This window comes from Uloborus diversus, chromosome 4 (genome assembly GCF_026930045.1).
Source record: "Uloborus diversus isolate 005 chromosome 4, Udiv.v.3.1, whole genome shotgun sequence".
In the NCBI taxonomy this organism is placed as follows: domain Eukaryota; kingdom Metazoa; phylum Arthropoda; class Arachnida; order Araneae; family Uloboridae; genus Uloborus; species Uloborus diversus.
The window spans coordinates 89,804,893-89,825,332 of NC_072734.1; the positions used below are offsets into that span (position 1 = coordinate 89,804,893).

A 20,440-nucleotide genomic window follows, 5' to 3' on the forward strand; every position below is an offset into this window, starting at 1 on the left:
TCTCTATAAACCGCACTACTTTTCAGAAGTAAACAATAGGTTTTGAAGATTAAAACATCCCTCTGTTTCGCTTTGCAAAAATAAAAATTGTTAGGCAAATTAAATTTTGAAAGTTTTTCATCTTTCCATCTTATTTCAAAGCTTTTAAATTGAAAATTAGTACTCATAGTAAACAGAAAACACCAGATGGCTCTTGAAAATGCAGCTGTTATGCAAACCATGAAGCTAGCAGAAGTACAAGATTTTGATTGTGAAACATATTCATTTGTGAATAACTAATTGTAATATTGGTGCTTTAATACTCAGCAGATAAAACTCATTCTGAAGTGCTAATATATAGATATATTCTGAATATTAGTTTCAAAATTTGTGAAATGATCTATATAATGCAAAAACCTGTATAAAGCTCTTGTCCCAAGGTGTGCGTTATAACGGTCTTCTACTGTATAGATGTAGTTTTTCAAAAATATCTTAAACAAGCAAATAGAAAATATTTCATTAGAAAAATATTTTGTTTTTCACTTTGCTCCATGAAAAAAAAGGGAACAATTTCCACCTTATTTTAAAGGTACACATTTACTATCAAAAATAATATTTCAGTGCAAGTTTTATTATAAAACAGTGTTCTTTCTTTGTGTACCGTAATTTTCAAAACAAATTTCTAATTTGTTCATTTTGAAAAAAATAAGTTATCGAAACCATTTTACTTTGCCCCACATTCCCTTACGTTCACTGTTGGTATGTTTTCCAAAAAGTATTTTTTTTATTATTTACTAAAACTAAACATAACTAAAATTAAACATAAAATTTGCTAGTCCAAGATAGCATATGTGAAAACAACATACGACTGCCCATAATATTAAAATATTTACAAGATGCAAAAAGATTGAAATCTTAAACACGACAAGCAATTTTCGGCGGAGTAAGTATGATGTTACCATGGTTCCAAAAAAAAAAAGTAGTTTATTATTTATTGAAATGAAACATAAAATAAGCTAATCTAAGGTAATGCATGTCCAAATACCTTCTGAATGTAAAAAATACCAAAATATTAACAAGATGCAAAAAGATTGAATTCGCAAACACAGGATGCAATTTTTCATGATGCTGCACGTGGAACACAAGTTCAAAAAATTGCACGGATGAAGTATTATTGAAAAATATCTAAGCACAATTCAATGATTTTCTACCGATTCCAAGCACTAAAAATAAAAAAAGTGCACATTTTTTTCAAGGTTTTAAAACTTTTTCAAACATTTGAAAATGAAATTATTTTTTCAAGCACTTTTCAAGGTTTTTCAAGGTCGTACGAACCTTGGAGAAATATCGGTATCCACACCCTGCTTCACGATTTAAAATCCTAACTACATCCCCAAACCTCTCCATTTGCTAGATTTGCATGCAACAGCAGTTAAAGGGGGAGTAATGACGTTAATCTGAAGCGAAATAATACGGGAAAGTCAGGTTCAATAGAAAAAGGTGGCGCTGCTGCATTGTTTGGGCGTAACCAACATCGACACACATAATGAAAACTTTTAAAGACTGATTTGGTACAGATGTGATATACCCCCCCCCCCCCATTTGGCAACATCTGATTTTTTACACAAAATTGAAATATTTTTCTCGCCAAAGAGGCGATAACTTTCTAAGCACGGCATCCCTGGCTAAACTAACCTGTGTTTGGCAAACCAAAGGCAATCTTAGATCTGTTCAGACTTGTTTACTTCTTAGCGGTCCACGTTACATAGATTCTTGTTTTTTCGTGCAAGATAACTTATACAGGGTGGCGACAGGAACTGTGAAAAAAAGTTTCCTGACTTTTCCCTGATTAAGTTCACCAAATTTCCCTGATTTACGTTACCAATGATAATGGTTTTCTTTCTTTGCTCTACTTGAAATCCATTGTATGTTTGTATAAAATGCAGTATTTTAAACGTTCTAAGTTATGTAAAGTTGTTGAATTAAAGATATGTTTTAAAAAGATACTACTTTTTTTAATAAAATGGTTAAAAAAACAAGACTATTTTGGGGGGGGGGGGGAATAACATATTATACAATGGAAAGATTATAGAAAATTAAAAAAAAAAAAACTTTACATCCAGAAACCAATTAGCATAAGAATTTTAAGAAACTATTAAAATTACTTTTAAAAACATATGTATTTATGATAGAACTAAAAAGTAATTGAAATTATTTTGACCTAAGTTTTCAACTGTATAGTAATTGTTGCAAGAATAACAAGTAATAGTGAAAGAATAGAAGTAATGCAGTTATTCTTATTATAACTAATTGACATATTTATGCAAAACAGATGAAACCATTTGACAAACATTCATAGGGAGCTTTTCTCTAATCAAGAACATAGGTTTTTAAAGAATGAATACAGCATTTTAACAATAAATAAAATTAAGATATTTACTTAAGTACACAAGTTAACTCTATTTCAAATGATTTCAGTATGTAACGAGAAAAAATCTTCGATTGCTTTTGTAACAAACAACTTTGAAATGCAAGGGGGAAAAAATGAAAAAAAAAAAAAAAAAGCAATTAGTTAATTTCAAAATATATAAAAGAAGAATACAACTTGGTTATAAAGTTAAAGAATCACTAAAGTCTGAAGAAAAGAAAACCTTTATAATCTGCGGTGACAACAAATAGTATAACGGCAAAAACAAAGGTTTTTTAATTGAAAGTTCAATTTTAGCAATTAAATTAAAAACGCGAAGAAGTAATAACTTTCAAGCTTTTATCAGTATTAATTCAAAAACCAAAGATTTCTTTTTGAAATCGTGATTACAGTAAACTAATTACTTCGAGACAATGGAATAAAGGCAAACGAGCTAAGGCATAATTGAAGGCTTCCTCTTTGCCTGTATGGTTGTTTATTTTACGTAGCATTGAAAGCGTAAAAGGAAACTTCAAGCTAAGTAAAATAAACAATCTAACAGACACAAAAGCAATCTTAGGAAGTTCATCCTGTGGTTAATACATAAGATTCAATACTTTGACGTTGAGGAAAAAAGATGCACAAATATGCGGCAGTATAATCGCACCTGTAAGTAAAAGTAAAATCAAAATCATTAAAAGTAAAATCATTAATTTTACTTTTTTTTGAACAGATAATTGGTGGAAAATGCATAGGGAATTAAGAGTACTTAACTTTGTAAAGCAAAAAAAAAAAAAAAAATTTCTTCAAAAAATCAATTTTCCCTGATTTTTTGTTATTTTTTCAAAATTCCCTGATATTTCCCTGACTTTTCCCTGATTAATAAAGTTCCCTGACTTTTCCCTGATCTCCCTGATTTGCCGCCACCCTGTTATAGGAAAGCTTATTTTGTGTTGGCTTAGATTTAGTAGTTGTGTTTTGATGAATAAATATTAGAAAATGCCAGTTTCTTTAAACTTGACCGTTAATTAAGAATAAAATCCAACTTGGGGCGTGTCTCAGTAAGGCGCATTGTTTCATATGTTGTGTTTCAGACTGAGTGTGAGGATTTATACAACAAAAACGTAAGTTTTTATATTAGAATTAAAAAAAAAAACTCTTACTTCCAAAATTCTTTATGTTTTTACGAAATCTTGAGGGTTTCTTGTAGTTTTTAACTTTATATTTATTGCATGTAAATTTATTTTACCAAAAAAGTACAGTTATTTTATTCTAAAAGTTAATTCTTATCGATGCCAAGAACTATTCAAGCATATTCTGTAAATGTGCGTCCTTTAGAAACTGAATTTCTGAAAATAAGTTGACTATACTTTATAAAAATATGAAGGTGTTATTTATGTAAACTATGGTAGATATTTTTAGTAGGTATATTTTGAAAGAATTTTTGAATAGCAAATTAATGTATGGTATTTTTGTGTTGTTTATGTTTGGGATGTTTTGTCGAGACATTTTTACTTTTCATGCATCAAAATTTGAATAACTAAGCATTTTTTTTTTGGATGAAATAGTTATATTTTGGGGATGTTTTCTGCTTTAAACATCGCACATTGAATCGCTTTGCTCTTTTTTAGTAGAGTATAAGAATTCTTTTTGTTCGACGAAATGCATGTTGGAAAATAGCTTTTATTGCTATTGGTACATATTTCTTTGGTGAGCTGTGATAGTAATTTGTTAATTTGAGCATTTTAAATACCTACTAGTAATTTTTCTTTGTGTGCAAAAACTTTCTAGTTTCTGGTATTTTTGAAGCAAATATTCGAGATGTTTTTTGCTGTGGTTTTATGTTGTTTTTATGTATATTGTTTTCTGAAGTGCTTTGATCATGTTTTTTTATCTGAATTTTTCCTGTTGGCGCTAAAAAAGCATCGCTAAGAATGATGTATGACATATGTCGTCATACATCGTTTTCTTGGCGACGCTTTCAACATTTTATTGCAGCAATAAAATCGCTTGGGACATAAGATTTTCACATTTGCAACATAATTCAGTTATGATCGGAAAGTTTACCCAAGGTAGCACCAACAAACCAGAAAGGAAGGAAAGGTGGGGGAAGGGTATGCGTGACTAATTATAATAAATTGGCGCCATTCCCCCACACAGTCTTCATTTGAAAAAGAATTCTTTTATAAGATAACAGGTGGTGAAATTAGCCATAAAAAAACCACTTCAGTGGAGTAGATACATTTTTTAAACGAGGTAGTTTCCAATATTCATTAATTAAAAAAAGCAATAGGGGAACTGAATCCTCACCCCAGGGAGGGGCCCCGAATCACATCCCTCTTAAGGCACTCAAATATAGTCTAAAGTAGCGTTTTAAATATTTTGGCATCAAAAAATTTTCGGAACAGAACTCCTGAACCCCTTTTTTTGAATTCCCCACAAATATCCTAAATTTGAGTTTTAAGGCTTTAGTTTCTAAATTTGTTTTTAGGAACAGTACCCCCCCCCCCAGCTATAATCATGACTTCTGACCGCCTAAAAGTTTTAATACTTTAATTTCGGAAACTTTTTGAAAGAAGCTTCCTAATCCCTTTCCCCTTAAGTCATCCAAAGATAGTCCAAAAGAGAGCTTTTAAAATTTCAGAAACAGAAATATTTCGGGCTGGGCGGCAAAATACCCCCCCCCCTCTCTTTGTGGTTATTAAAGGCAGTGTAAGTTAGTGTTTTAAGATTTATTATTCTATTGTAAGAACAACTCCCCTCCTCACATCGCCAAAGACAACCTAAAGTTTTAAGACTTCAATTTCGAAAATGTTTCGAGAAAGACCCCCCCCCCCCCCCCGCCTCCGAATTCCCCAACTCTTAATTCATTCAAAAAACGCCAAAATAGCTTTTCAACATTTCAGCATGGAGAAATCCCCCCCCCCCCCGGGGGAGAGAGCTCCCCCCCCCCTGAATTTTGTGCTCCTTCCGGAACTGATGTGATATACCCCACCCTTGGCGACTTTTTCCTGATGGCGCCAAGAAAACAATGTATGACGACACATGTCATACATCGTTCTTAGCGATGCTTTTTTAGCGCCAACAGGAAAAAATTAGATAAAAAAATTTGATCAAAGCACTTCAGAACACAATATATATAAAAACAACATAAAACCACAACAAAAAACATCACGAATATACGCTTCAAAAATACCAGAAACTAGAAAGTTTTGGACACAAAGAACAATTACTAGAAAGTATTCAAAATGCTTAAATTGACAAATTACTATAACAGCTCACCAATGAAATAGGTACCAATAGAAATAAAAGCTATTTTCCATCATGCATCTCATCAAACAAAAACTTTTCTCATACTCTGCTAAAAAAGAGCAAAGCGATTCAAATTGCGATGTTTAAAGCGGAAAACATCCCCAAAATCAATTACTATTTCAGCCAAAAAAGCGCTTAGTTACTCAAATTTCGATGTACGAAAAGTAGAAATGTCTCAACAAAACATCCTAAACATAAATAGTACAAAACTACCATACATTTATTTGCCATCCAGACATGCTTTCAAAATACCTATTATATATTACATAAAATAACACCTTTATATTTTTATAAAATGCTGGAGTCAACTTATTTTCAGACGTTCAGTACCTAAAGTTAGCACGTTAATAGAATGTCTAAATAATTCGTGGCATCGATAAGAATTGACTTTTGGAACAAAATAACCGTACTATTTTTGTAAAATTAATTTACAAACAGTAAAAATAAAGTTAAAAACTACAAGAACCCCTCAAGGATTTGTAAAAACAAAGAATTTCGGAAGCGAGAGGTTTTTTCTTAATTCTAAAATGAAGAACTTACCTTTTTATGGTATAAATCTTCACACTCAGTCTAAAACAATACATCATATGACAATAGCACGTTACAGATAACACACCACGTTGGAGTTAACTTTTAGTTAACGTTCAAGTTTGAAGAAACTGGCATTTTCTAATGTTTTTACTTCAAAACATAACTACTGAATTTAAACTAACACAAAATAAGCTTTCCTGTAAGGTATATTGCATGAAACAACACGTTTCGAAACAACCCAAGTAATCAAGTTTGAACAGATCTAACTAGCTTGCCTTCGGGTTACCAAACACGGGTTAATTTCGCCAGGGATGCCATGCTTAAAAAATTATCACCTTATTGGAGAGAAAAATATTTCAATTTTGTACAAAAAATCGGATGTCGCCAAATGGGGGGGGGGGGGGTATATCCAGGGGTCTGGCCAGAGGATATTTGGGTCCGTTAACGGACCCTTCACAAAAATCCGATCAACCAAAACGGACCTTTCACAAATTTCCGATCAAACAAAACGGACCTTTCACAAAATCCCGATCAAACCAAAACGGACCCCTTCACAAAATTCTGATAAACAAGATCGGATCTGTCAAATTGTTTATTGAAAGAGTAAATCTGAAAGCAAAATAACGCATAATTTCTGTGTATAAACCGATAATTTTTGGAACCTTTTTTGTTAAGTCAAATTAGAGGGATCAGCTTATACAAAATCGGCTAATTTTGAAAAAAAAAAAAAAAATCAGCACTCTTGGAATGCTTCTTGCAAGCGATAAATAATGGCTACTGCCAAATAAATATAATGGTTGCTTGTTTTATCACAGCTAATTAGCAGCGGTGTTTTTGTAAACTTTTCTGAAAAGGCATTGGTAAGCACTTTTCTCTGCTCATGATTTAATAAACAATAATAATATATATCAGCGAAATGAACTTAGAACTGCAAAGGGACAGTAAGAGTGAGGAAAAAATATGATTGCTTCAGATAGTGTTACCAACTTTCAAAATTATCACCACTTAGCGTCTGGCGTTGAACCTTTATAATGACTTGATTAGAAAATATTCTCATCATTTTGCCAGCTTGTCAATATTTGCGTGATGTTTAATTGTTATTTTGGTAGAAAATTATATGGGTTTTGATTTTTCGATGCTAACAAGGATGATTAACTTTAAATAAACCTCTTTTAATTACCATTTTTTTTTCTTTAGATGTGTACATTTTGAAAAATGCAATCTTTTAACATCCGATATAAGAATCACATTGTTCTTTTTTCAAGTTAACTTCGCTTTATTAGGATTCAAATAAATGAAAAGTCTCTTTATTTCTGTTAGAACTCATCTCAAGTTTTTAAAGCTAAATTCCATTTTCTGATATGAGTCAAAACTTAAAATGCTAAATAGATGGTTTATTTTATTTTATTTTTTGGGTCAACTGTGTCCACAGATATTAATGATATGTTTATTATAGGACTCTAAAATGCAATTTTAAAATAATTATTATCAAAAATATTTCTTTTACAAGCTGTTTTTATACTTTTGATGCCTTCACTTTGAGAATTGCGATCTCTTTTGCATCCCGCTATGGGAATCCAATTTTTTCGAATTTTTAATGATTATTACGCTTTTGTTAGAGAGGTAAACAATTGAAATAATCTTTTTATTTTTGTTAAAATCACGGAATTTAGAAGTTTTTAAAACCAAATTCTGTGCCTTTTTAAGGGTGTCTTGGGTCAAAAAGTTGAATGCTGAACCCTATTCTGAATTTTATTTTATTTATTTATATTTTTGTTACAATTATTTTAAGTACTGTACAGAAATATATCTACATGGGTGCCACTCTAAAAATTGGCCAGGACTGAAAAGCGCGTGGCTCCATTTCGCGACATCCAAAATGTTAGCGCTTAGTTTGTTTGATGTTTTAGACATATATATAATGCTAATTTTTGATGTTGTAACTATACAGTAAAACCAAATTGTGTAAGATAAATTAAAAATTAAAACCTAAATAAAAAAATAACATATCATTGTCTAAGAGTTTTAGGAGGGAAAAGTAGAAAAAGAAAATAATAATAAAATACAATAAAAAAACTTACTATTTGCTATGCAGAAAAAAAGCTTCAGATTTTATAGTTCATGCTACCTAAATAGTTCACATTTCATATAAAAAATAGTAATTAAGTGACTTTTTAAATTATTTTTTGGAAAAAAAAACAGCTTATCTTTTTAACTTTAGCAGATGGACCAGTTTTTTGTCTTCAGAAGCATAAGACCTTTTTTGAGAGTGAGAGATTCAAAAGTAAAGATTTGTTTCATCTATAAAAATCATTTTGTACATGGAAAAAAAAATCCGATGGCCGAAATTTTTGAAAAGACGGAATTCCGTCCCTGGGACGGAAGTGTGGCAACCATGTATATCTAGTATAATTTAACATAATGTAAAATGGTAGATAAATATTGATACTTGAAAAAGCGATGCCCCCCCCCCCCCCCCGCCAAATATCAGAAAAAAAATCCAGAATGATTTTCTCGACGTAAAAGAGGAAAACACGCAACTTTAAGTTTAATTGATGCTGTTTGTGCCATCTCTAAATTCTAAAATTTCGTTTTAACAAAAAAAAAAAATTTTTTTTGCGAATTTTTTTGATTTTTCCTAAAATTAATTCATTTTTCACAAAATTATTTGATTTTTCACGAAAAACGGACCCTGTGAAAAATCCTGGACAGACCCCTGATATCACATCTGTACCCTCCTTCCCAGTGGCGGATCCACAGGGGGGGCGATTGGGGCGATCGCCCCCCCCCCAACAGACCTCGTGGTTTTTTTTTTACTATTAGGTTGCATACCAAAATAAATCGTTTTTGTTTGAACACTTTCTGAAGAATAATCTAATTTTTTTTCAAATTCAAAATTTATACATTAAATATTTTTCATTTATGCTCAAAATTTAAATGATAAATGTTAAAAATTGAAAGCGTATTTCCTTCTCAGCGTTTGTTTTATATCGTTCGAAGGTGTAATCATTCCTGCATATTTATAACTGGTGCCATACATACGTTTTATTTTTGCTCCAGGGGGGTGGGGTATTACATATTCCCTTAATTTGCGGTTTTTTAGTTGATTGATATGAAAATACAGGTTTTTTTTCTCCTTTATCTATTTGATAAATTTAATTATTTTATATATAAATGTGAGTTGATGAAGTCAGTAGCATTGCTACGGTGGCGCGGATGGGTTTGCCCCAGGTGGCACCCGAAATTGATCTTCAACTTTTTTTGAAAAATTTAAATGCTTCAATTCTAAAAAAAAATTCCCCAACATTTCAATTTATATTAAAAATTATTTTGCAGGGCAGGGCTAAGCCGGGTGACACCCCCTAGAGTGTGACACGAAAATGAATATGAGAAATTTCGATGTTTCAATTCTGAATTTTATTTCCAACATGAAAAAAAAAATATTTTTTTTCTGTCAAACATATTGGTCTCACTAGAAGGGCATTTGAGGCGGCTGGTACTCATATGGAGTGGAGCGGGGGGGGGGGGGGGCGGAGACACCCAAAACGCATGGAAGAGTTCCGGAAAAATGTAAATACCAACAGAAATTCGCATATGTTTTATAATCTCTCAAATGCATTGGTATCAATACGAGGGAAACGTTTATTTCGGATGATATCCCTCTCGGGGGGGGGGGGGACACAATTTCGTTTTGTTTATGAATATTGTATGAACTTCGTTTCTTTCATCGAACATTGAATAAGGTTTTTTTTCGCCTTCGGTTGATGGGGAGGGGTGAGGGGTGATAGCCCAGATTACCACCCCGGTTGACATCCAAGTTTGCTACGCCACTGATTAAGTGTAATTTAACAATGCTGTAACAGAATATGGTTTTTTAACAGATCAATTTTTTTTTTAATTGTTAAAAGATCTTTTCTGTCTCTTGTATTTCGCATTTCCTAGTAAAATCTTATTCAAACAAAAGTAAACTACACTTAAAACGTTTTATTTTGATCCTAAATTTATTTTAATACTGGTTACAGGCCCGTGTACAGGATTTCATAAAGGGAGGGGTTTTTGCAGGCTTGTCAGTTCAAAATATTTTTTAGGGGGGGGGCAAAGCATTTGCTCAATACATTCTATCCAGAAAAACAACAAAATACATACAAAAATGCTTAAACTCATCACGTTTGCAGGGATGTGCCAGCTGTGTCAAACTGCTTCAAAAGACTGCTAAATGAATTTTTCTGCCCCAAAATCGGACAAACTTGCTCCAAAAGTGCGATTTTGCATTTAATGTTGCAGTTCCTTCAGCATATCTGGCAGTTTTTGCAAATTATCATCAAGTTTATGCATTTGGAGCTTGTTTTTACGATTTTTTTAATATAGTCCCGATTTTTACGTATTTCAAAATCCGATTGCATCCGCTTTTGAAAAATTCGATCGCTTTAATTTATAATGTGATTCGGTTCTTTTGAGTTGAAACATTTTGCATTGACCATTATTTTCAACCATTCTTATCTTTTGTTTTCAGAAGAAGAGGACTTGTAAGTTCGTCTTCTTGCCACGCCCACTCAAAAATGTCAATCCAGTTGCATCCAACTTGATCTAAGCAAATGCCATCTGTAAAAATTAATATTGTTCACCAGTTTTTTATCTTGGTTTCTTAAGATTTTAGGACAGAAAATTGATCCCTAATTTTGGTTGGAGACACATAAGATAGCAAAACTCGGGAAATTCTAATGCTCTGGCGATGAATATGCAGACATTTAAAGTTTCTGAGATTCAAGCATCATTTTCCATATTCTGAGCCTGCCTCAAAAAAAAAAAATTCATATATTTTTTTTCACATGTATTTTAAAATTCCTTTTCTTATGACATCATTTCTCAAAGGCATTTTTTTTCATTGTAATTTCATTATTAATTTTGTGATTAAATATCAATCAGTTAAAAATAAAAGGTTTAATGGTTGCCTTTGCTTGATCTTCAGATTTTTTAATCAAGTAGCTCAGTATGTAACATATATGCCTACGTGTATAAGATCAAATGTAAGTAAATCACTTACAGGTACCAAAAAAACAAAAAAGATTAATTAATAGCTCTTTAAAACTCACTTGTAACTTGTATTCAGTAAATTACCGCCCATTAGCCGTACATAGCCGTGATACGTGAAATACATTAGCCATGTATTTCACGTATCACTTGTAACTTGTTGAGGTAAAGTTTTTAAATTGAACTATTCTTTTTTGCTTTTCTTTTTTAAAGCCTTTTTGAATATGTTTTTGAGTTTTATGCATATATATATATATATATATATATATATATATATATATATATATATATGAACTACATAAATGCAAACGAAATTTAAAAATAGATATCAAAGGACCAAAACTTAAATGTGAACTAAATTTAAATTAGTGTAAGAAAAAAGTACAGCAGGACATGACTTGTTTTTTGTAAAAATTATTAGACAAAAAAATATAAATAAATAAATAAATGAAAATAAAAATTCAAACAAAATAAATAAATGTAATTAAGAGAGCTTCGTGGTTTTTTACATCCTTTATCTTCTTTTTTAATATTTTATCATGTCACACATGTTTCTGTGCGTGAAATATACATAGTTGCTCCAAATTTGCAATTTTACTGCTTCATGCTGCTCCAAATTTGCAATTTTACTGCTCCAGGCTGCTCTAAATTCACCGTTTTACTGCTCTAAACTCACCGGCCATTTTCCTTCTCCCAAGATTGCTCCAAAAGCGAGTTTTGGACGGCACATCCCTGTGTTTGTAAAATCCAGGGGGAGGGGTAGCAATTGACCCCCCTGATCTCCCAAACGACGGGCCTGCTTTTGGCTTCAATTATTTTCATTCTTAGCTGCATTGTCAGGAAAGCACGACAGTGTGCAAATAATTCTTCACTGTTTAATGATCATAATGAGGGGCTTGGGGGTATGGAGGGGGGGGGGGGATGGCTCAAATTCGCAGAAGAATAAGTTTTAAGTAATATACTACCTATTCTATTAATGCATTTTACACACAGCAGAACCTTGTTTATTCAGCCCCCGTTTATCCGGATCAGATTTGTAGAAAAAAATATATTCACGTAAATAATCATTTAAAATTATAATTTCAAGAACGGAATTGCCTTTGGTCCCATCTAGTCCGGATAAGAGGTTGCAGTGTACATGTAAGGATCTTATGAAGCCCACCTCCCAGAAGGAAATTTCTGGTTGCGCAAGAAAACCTCAGTATTTATCCATTTCCCTACTAGCAAAATTTCTTGCATCAACCTTGACAGATCTTGATATTATACTGACGGCGTCAATATTGACGTGTATCATACTGCATAAAGCTTGCATAAAGATTAAAAAGCAATATCACAATAACAACACGTATGCAACATTGCATTCATCTTAAAATATCAAAATTAATATTGCCTTACAATAACAACATTGTATACATGTTGACGCCGTCAAGATGATATTGATTTCATGCTGTCGCCGTCAAGGTAATTAGTACACAATAGAACAGGTGGACCTTCGTTGATACTTGCGCATGCGCACAGTTCTTTCTACCCAGCGTCCCTCGCACTGCTGACACATCTTCCTCCTTCGATCTTATTCGATTCAGTCGGTTCAGAGAGGAGCTGCACGTGGCGTTGCATTCTTTTAGGCTTCGTTAAGTTGGTTGCTTAGTTATTAGTGTGGAATAATATTGTTTTAGGAATAACTTATGAATGACCTATAACTGCATTTGTTTATTTATATAGTACTAAACAAGTAATATCGCAGACGATGTGCGATCAATGTTAGAAATGGCCGAGAATAACTTTTTTGTCCCTAGACTTTGAAACAAAGGACATGAAGCCCAGAATTTCGTATTATCACTTCAATCTCACGAGTAAGATTAATTTTATTCAATGGTTATTTATGTTATTCTTTAAGATAAATTCATATGTTTTGTCCATGGGATATTTTCAGTGCTGACATCCATTTGGAAATGTACTTTATTGTATTTATTTATTCATTTATTATTTTGCTATCTTTACTCTTAAATGTGCTATAAAAACCTGCGCAATTATTCCTAACTAGGCATTTTATGTCTTTATAATACAATTAGAAACATGAATTTAAAAAATAAGTCAAGTATTACACAAAACGAAGAAACTTTCATTTTTCAAACTAAATTGCGAGTACTATTGATACCTTTATATGAATTTTCGATTAGATGTCAGCTTTAAGAAAATATTCTTAGGCTAGAAGACTATCTTGAAGAATAACAGAAATAATTAAAGAATGAAATTTAATTCTCGAGTTTAAAGTGAAAACAATACAAATAAATAAATAGATAAAACACCTTGCAAACGTGCTGATTTTCCTGTCATATCAGTACGTATGCAATATTACAAAAGCAAGATCATCTTGTCTAGACCTTGATTTCATGCTGTCATGATAACATCTTGATATTATCCTGTCATATCAATACGTATGCAATATTACAAAAGCAAGATCATCTTGCCTAGACCTTGATTTTATGCTGTCATGACAACATCTTGATATTATCCTGTCATATCAATACGTATGCAATATTTTACAAGAGCAGCCTACCTTGATATTTTCCTGATATTATGCTGCATACACCTTGTCAGTCAATATTGTGACAGCCTGCTGGCAGCATAAATGGAGTAACATAACAAGATTGAGGCAGCATTAATGCAAGATGATTTTTCTTGCATGTCAATATGCAATACTGAGGCAAGATATTTTGCTTACTGGGATTGCTTATTTAGATTCAAACCTATTATCTGTTTACTGTGCAATATATTACAACAAGTATTGAGAAAATTTCACAAATTCTTTTATGACATATGTTTTCAGGTTTTAATATTCTAAGATAATGCTTAGCAAACTAAAGGGGAAGAGTTTCGATGCAGATGTAAATTATATTAACAAACGCAATTACTATGCATTTACAGAGCGGCAACACTCATCACTTTTTGTGAAACGCCTCAGATCAAAACTCCTTATGAGAAACAATATTAAATGTGTATTGACAGCCCATTCAACTATTCTTCCATCTCTGTTTTTCCAAAATATGATTTTAGTTGATTACGAGAAGACAGTCGTAAGTTGCCGGGCAACTTCAAAGAGAATGCTTTTTAAAAAAAAGTTCTGTGCACAAATATCAACATTAAAGCTAATTTTAAGTCAAATATGCCTTCTTCATTCATTTTTTTATTATTTTTTCCGCAATGGGAAGGGTTTAACCCCTAAAACCCTCCCCTTGGACACGGCTCTGACTGGTTAAATAGTGGAAAATTATGTTTTGTATAACGAAAATTAACCGCTTTATTTGCTTCTGGTTCTATCATAAAAGCAATTTTTGTTACAAGATTTATTTCGTTATATCTTTATTTAAACTTTTGTTTCGCGTTTTTTACTGCCGCTATTTGTAGTTATAGTGAACTTTGGTAGTTGCTTGTTTTCATTTTTTCTGCAATCATTAGACATTATTTTTATTCAAAAATGTATTACCGAGGAGATTCATAGAAATGCCTCATAAATCCATGTCATATCGATCTCTGAAAATCCCACGTTACATTAGAATGGTATTTTTTTTCATTCCATAATAGGATGAGAGAAAATATATAAAAAATGGCGATATAAGGGAATGTATTTCCTTTATTTGTAAGACTCAATTTAAAAGCTCATGAATGATCTTCGCAAGGAAATAGCTTTTGTGCGTCCGATACTTTTGAGCGCATGTGAGAACGGATGGGATGGAATCATAGGCGGCTCGTGGCAGTGGCGTATCCAGCCGATTGTTTTGGGAGGGGCCATCCGAAATTTTTGAACAAACTCCCCAGGACCGAATTTAGCTCCATGCCGCCCCGAGGCAAATTTGAAATCTGTCGTCCCCTCCCCCCCTAAAAGAATCCCTAAAAAATATCCTTGACTCAAAAAAAAAACGTAAAAAAGTGTTCCCCAGGTTCAAACTGTCACAGTTATGAAGAAATGATGGCGTTTCACATTCTGAGGCTCCCCGATGAAATGATCACAGTGATCTCCAGAAAAATTTTTTATTCGGCAAATTTTGCTGACGATTCAGCAAACACCATGATTGAAAAACATTTGACTTTCAGAAGATGTGTGAAAGTAATCATTATTAAATTACATGAAAAATTTGTCTCTTCTGTGGAAAATGAAAGAATGCTAATATTTTACTTTCAAGAATAACAATTTAATTCAAAAAATGTGCATTATAATAGCAAATTTGCCGCCGCTAAAAAGTTTGCCGTCCTAGGCAGCTGCCTACTCTGCCTATTGGGAGATTGGGCCCTGATAACTCCCTGGAAATTTTATTAAAATGAAGTTTTAAAACTCAATTTTCGGGGTATCGAGACATTCGGTGAGGGGGTGGATTTAGGAATCTCCCTCGAAAATGTTTCAAAATTTAAATTTCCGTGTAATTTTTGAAAATTAGGAAACTAAAAACGCATTTTGTCTATTTTTGATGTACGGAGAAAGGAAATGTTTCGGGCGCTGGCCCCAAAATCCTTTTTGAAAATAAAGCTTAGAAACCAAAATGTTCTATCATTATACATTGAGAAGTTAGAAGAGGAAGGGTGCTCTTCTAACTCTCCAGCTGCCCAGCCTAAAAATGCATCTTTAGGTAATGTTTGCTTACATTAAAGGAAGTGTGAAGGTGCTTAGAATCCTTCCTTCCTGGAAATATTTTGCCTTTGAGGCTCTAAAAATTCGATTTTTAATTATATTTATACATATTTTAGAAAGGGATGGCAGATTCGTGAGCTCCTCTAATAAACCTCCTTTTAAAGCTATCATCACGATATATACTACGGAGGGAGGGGGTCCTATCAAAACTCGTTTGTAATTGAAGTTCCAAAAAAAATTCATTAAAGTTGCTTTTAAGCAAGTTAAGTGATAAGGGCTGGATAAGCTAGTTTCCGCTGACATTTTTTCCCACTAAACACTTAAAATGCAATTTTTTGCTACATATCAAGGCATTTGTGAAAGGGCATGGGAAAAGGGGGTTCTCCTCCTATTTCGAAATTACCGTAAAATCCCGAAAGTAACCCACCCCCTATTGATTATACCCCCCCCCCCCTTTTTTGTGGAAAGTAAAATCTCATTAAAATCCTGATTATACCCCCCTCCCCTCCCTTCGCCTGAAAATTTTCCGATCATCTTCATTTGCCACTCCCTCCAATAAAAGAAGGATAACATTTTCTGCTTTACTTGGAAAGCATTAACAAAGGTTTAGTTTCCCCCTCCATGTGCAGTTTTGCTTTTCTAAAAAAAAAAAAAGAAAGAAAGAAAGAAAGAAAACAATGATTTAAACAAAAAAAGAAAAAAATGGTCTCCATGGTTTATTCCTTCCAAAATGTCTAGACTCCTTTTGATGCAAGGGCGCTTTTTTTTTTGTTCATATGTATTACAAAAGAAACTTATACGATTGTAATGCATTTTTTTTTCCTTTTGGAAGGAGTATTTTTGTTCTGACTTGTGAAACTGAACGATCTTCAACACGGCGCCATTTTGAAAACGTGACGCCATTTTGGAAAATTGTTGCTTAAAAAGTAGCGCGAAACTTAACCTTTTAAAAGGAGAAATAATGTAATTGAACGAGTTTAGGATCACAAGAAATGTAAATTTTACTAAATTGAGTAAGAGATTTGTCTGTGTTTGCGTTCACGAACTTTGTAAAGCTCAGTTTTCGAAATTATGATTTTCATAACGATTTTGCGGCCGTGATTGCGATTTTTGCTTCTATTCTGAAACAAGAACATAAAGATTTTGTTTCTTTTACTGTAACCTTATTACATTCAGTACATAATGAATTTTTAAACTATAAACTATAGGGTTTTGCCAACTTAAGGTGCAAAATCCTTTCTTTCGAAAACAAATGGCGCCCTCATGCAATTTATTACTACTAGAAAATTATGACATGTTTTTATTAATTAATTTATCTCTCTCTTCATTAATATTAACTCTTTTTTACTTATTATTTCTTTTCTGTACTCTAAAATTAATACTACTAAAAACAATTATTTTGGCTAATTTTTCAGAAAAATCTCGATTATAACCCCCCCCCTTCTGAAATCAACAAGTTTTGTTTTGAAAATAGGGGGGGGGGGGGTTACTTTCGGGATTTTACGGTAAAGTCGTAAAAACGAAAATTTAGGCGCTCTTTGGTCTCGTGAACAATAGGTATACTCTGAGAACGGCAGCATTTGCAGATCGTTCAAGTGTCTGTAGTTGGAGTCAAGAAATGATGTAAAAGATGGAGAAAAATTTTGGAAATATAAGTTTTGTTTTGAGAATAGGGATATAAGGTATCTCCCAATTTAGGTCTATACTTCTTTTTCAGTAACATACATGTGTTAAATTTTGTTATCTTCTCATAGTTTTTTATTTTTTTTTCCTTAAAAAAATTCCTACAATCACAAGGCTTTGGGAGGGGCCATGGCCCCCCCTCTATATCCGCCCCTGGCTCGTGGGGGCAACTGCCCCTCCTTTTCAAAAACAAAGGGGCGCTGCCCCTCCGTTTTTCTAACTTCAAAGTTATAGATCGACTGGAAAATGCTGGTGCTGATCGATTCACGTGTTTAAAGAAAGAATCGACTTAATAAGGGTACTTTAAATGTTTGTCACGTTTTTTGATGAAGATTAAATTGGAGCTTTGAATCGAAAGAAGGAAGTCTACTGTTGATATTTGTCTCGAGATTTCAGGTCGTGTCCCTAGGTTTTTTTTTTGAGACGATCATTTAACCAACAACAAAAATACCATAGCCCAATTTTATAAAATTTAAAATAAAATAATAAATAAATAAATAAGGGCGCTGCCCAAATCCCCCCTCCCGTGACTTCTCTGACCCCCCCCCCCCCCCCGATTTTTTGTGGACCAATCGCCCCATGGATAAAATCGCCCCCCCCCCCCCAAAACAGGCCTCTGGATCCGCCACTGCTCCTTCCCCTAAGTTCACTAAATTTGACTTAAACTTGCGGTTCCCCCCTGTTCATCACCGATGTTTTAAGAGCTTAAGTTCTAAAATTTATTGAGAGAAAGTCTTTGAAGATTATCTAAAGCTGAGGTCTGAATGCTTCAGCTTTGAATTTTTTTCGGGGAAGGGGGACCCCGAACCCCAAGATGGTCTAAAGGTTCGCTTTTACGTCTCCAGTTTCAGAATTTCGCCTAAAGAGAGCCCCTTCTCCCCCCTCTTGACATTGCCAAAGACAGCCTAAAAGTTTTAAGACTTCAATTACAAACACTTTTCGGGAGAGTTTCCCAAATTCCCTTTCTATTAAGAAATTTAAGTATAGCCTCAAATAGTTTTTAATACATCAGCAACAAAACATTTTTAGGTTAGAATACCAAAACCATCTCTCACCAATTCACCAAAGATTGCCTAAATTAGTATTTTTAAAAAACTCCATTTTCCGATTTTTTTTTAATTTAAACCTCCCCCTCTCCACTTTTACATCATTAAAGACAACTTAAACATTTTTGACTTTTAAATTTTTAACAGTTTTCAGAGGAAAAATCCCGAACCACTCCTAGCTTCAAAAATGACTTTCAATTCAATTTTTCGATATTTCATTATAGAGCCCTTGAGTAGCCCCTCCCTCTCTTAGATTGTCCAAAAGGCAAACGTTTTAGGACCTCAGTATCGTGGGTTAATTTGCGAACTAATCCTCTTTGCAAGAGCAGAGTTTTTTTGTAAATTCGTGCTGCCGTTATTTTTCTCGTTTCTTTTTTCTCCTCTCCCCCTCCCCATATTTCCATTCTAGCGAGTGTTAGATTGAAAGACATTGGAATTTAGTGATTCCTCAAGTCTTAGATTATTTTATCAGAAACATGTCAAAACTGCAGTAACTATTGCCCATCAGTGTTTCAAACCAGCTTGAAATTTCCCCCAAAATTTCCATTTTCATTAAAATCTTTAAAGTCCCTGATAGTTCCCATTTTGCCTAGTATGTGAACGCCTTTGCTGAGACATAAACATTTCATCCCGTCTGCAATCACTCTCAATCGTTGATTCAGATGCAACTCCAAGACATTTTTTGCAAAAAAAAAAAAAAAAATGCAAATGGAAAAAAAAAGCCGAAAGGATGATTGAAAATACAAAGAGAGAAGGCTTAATTTTTAAATAGAGACGATAAATCAGGGAGAATAGTGAGCAACTCCGCGGTCTGCAATGCAATGAGTTGGAAATAACAGAGCAACTTAAAAAAAAAAGTTAAACGGCGCGAGTCTATAGCTACTCCTCCAGAAGCACATGCAGCAAATAAAACAAGTCCATGTCGGAAAATTGAGAGAATGTCGATGTAAATTCCTGATTATGAAATGGTACAGCAATATTAAAGCATATTTTTCAAACACTCAATTTTTCTTTTTTGAGTAAAAACTGAAGGAAAGTCATTGAATTTCTTTCCGTCCCGACCCCCGTCTCGAAAATTTTGTCCAAGATGGAATTCCGTCCTGAGACGGAAGGTCTTGCACCCATGGTGCATATCAAGGCTTTGACTGTATGTTGTTTATTTTACATAGCCTGAATTTGTAAGAACTTTAAAGCTATGTAAAATAACCAACATACATGTAGGGTTAACGATCTCTAGGAAGAACATTCAAGCTATGTAAAATAACCAACGTAAGGGTAAGGTTTACGATTGCTATTGGCGAATCCTGCTGGAAATATTCAGGTTCAATGCGTTGGTGTTGAGAAAAAAAATGCAGATATTACGCAGCAGCATATAATTCGCACCTTGTTAATTTCCCACTTTTTAACAGATAATCCACGGATTATACACAGGAAAATTCTAAAAGCGGACCAAATGACCTGAATCGAACCAAAATGATAAAAAGCTGTCTCGAACGGACTTTGGCTGGAAAAGTGGACCATTTGGGAGCCCTGCATATATGATTCAGTCTAATTCTGTATCTGACAAAAGTGGTCAACTTAGAATTTACAGGTTTTACTGTAGGGGCATTCCAAGGTATTTTTGACATTTACGTAGAGTCCGTAATGTGACCTTTTTTGCCATAACTTTTTAATTTACTGTTTGATTAGCATATTATTTTATTTTTATCTTTTCCTACCAACACACCAGCTCAAAATAAAATAATTTGCAAATCAAACGGTAAATTAAAAAGTTATGGCAAAAAAAGGCCACGTTACGGACTCTACATAAAAATACTGTGGAAT

The 20,440-nt window shown here is 33.2% G+C and overlaps 1 protein-coding gene across 1 annotated transcript in view; it reads right to left on the reverse strand.

Moving 5' to 3' along the window:
* Nucleotides 1-20,440, reverse strand: part of LOC129220702 (ecto-NOX disulfide-thiol exchanger 2-like) — a 39,133-nt gene that overhangs the window by 16,266 nt on the left and 2,427 nt on the right.